At 47.5% G+C, this 1564-nt stretch overlaps 1 protein-coding gene across 7 annotated transcripts in view; it reads right to left on the minus strand.

Moving 5' to 3' along the window:
- DDX19B (DEAD (Asp-Glu-Ala-Asp) box polypeptide 19B) overlaps positions 1-1564 on the minus strand; it is a 100479-nt gene that overhangs the window by 61783 nt on the left and 37132 nt on the right. The window lies entirely within an intron of this gene.

Here is a 1564-nt window from a genome sequence, read left to right on the forward strand (position 1 = left end):
AAAAAAAAAAAAAAAAATTCACTTATATGAGACCTTGGATTGTGTAGCAGAGTTACATGTTAGCTTTAGAAGCACGCCATTTTTTTTTTTTTTTTGAGATTAAGTCTCACTCTGTTGACCATGCTGGAGTACAGTGGCACAATCTTGGCTCACTGCAGCCTCAGCCTCCTGGGCTCAAGTGATCCTCCTGCCTCAGCCTCCCAAAGCGCTGGGATTATAGGTGTGAGTCACTGCAATGGGCCTACTGATTCTTTTCAAATGTGAGTCAGCTCACGTTACTTCTCTGCCCAAAAACCTTCCAATAATTCCTCGTTTCATTCAAAATACAAGTTGAAACCCTCATAATGGCATACAGGGTCCTGCATGATCTGCTCCCTATTACACCTCAGCTCTCATTTCCTACTACTCTCTCTCTCTCCCTTACTTCGCTCCCCCACAGGGCCCCAGTGCTGCTCCGAGAACATGCCAGTCATGCTCTTGTCTTAGGGCTTCTGCATTGGCTGTGCTGTGCTTGGGACTACTGTCCCCAGATAACATGCTAACTCCCTTCTCCTTCAAGTCTTTGCCCAGATATCACCTACTTCAGGAGATCCTACCTTAACCACTTGATTTAAAAGTGTAATCTACTTTGAAATGCCTAAAAAATACAAGATGTAGGTTTTGGTAGCAGGGTAGGGGTAAGAGTGGCAAGAACCAAGTCTTGCCTTGAAGGTGGCAAGAAGCAGCCTCTGAAGCAGCTCAAGAAGCAGGCAAGGCCAGGCGCAGTAGCTCACGCCTGCAATCCCGGAACTTTGGGAGGCCGAAGTGGGTGGATCATTCGAGGTCAGGAATTTGAGACCAGTTTGGCCAACATGGTAAAACCCTGCCTCTACTAAAATTACAAAAATTAGCCAGGCATGGTGGTGAGCGCCTGTAGTCCCAGCTACTTGGGAGGCTGAAGCAGGAGAATCACTTGAACCCACAAGGCAGAGGTTGCAGTGAGCCAAGATCGTGCCACTGTACTCCAGCCTGGGTGACAGAGTGAGACTCAGTCTCAAAAAAAAAGCAGTCAAGATCAGGTGCGGTGGCTCATGCCTGCAATCTCAGCACTTCGGGAGGTTGAGGTGGATGATTTGTTGAGCCTAGGAGTTCGAGACCAGCCTGGGCAAAATACCGAAACCCTTTCTCTACAAATGATACAAACATTAGCTGGACATGGTGGTACATACCTGTAGTCCCAGCTACTCGGGAGGCTGAGGTATGAGGATCTCTTGAGCCCAGGAGGTGGAGGGTAGAGGTTGCAGGCTGCAGTGAGCTGAGACTGCGCCACTGCACTCCAGCCCTGGTGACAGAGCAAGACCCTGTCTCAAAAAACAAAAAACAAAAAAATGGAGCAGCCATGGCAGGTCAAAGAGATGGACAAGGAAAATGAGGTCTTCCAGCAGGAAAAAAAAAAAAAAGAACAGAACAGAAGAAACATGAACTAAAAGTGAAGCCGTGGGGAGGGCCCCCGGCCACAGGTGGAATTTTAAAATCTGGCAAAAGTAAGCTGTTCCTTGTGGGGACCTTTTTTTTTTTTTTTTTT

The sequence above is a fragment of the Colobus angolensis genome, unplaced genomic scaffold (assembly GCF_000951035.1).
Source record: "Colobus angolensis palliatus isolate OR3802 unplaced genomic scaffold, Cang.pa_1.0 Scaffold116, whole genome shotgun sequence".
NCBI lineage: Eukaryota > Metazoa > Chordata > Mammalia > Primates > Cercopithecidae > Colobus > Colobus angolensis.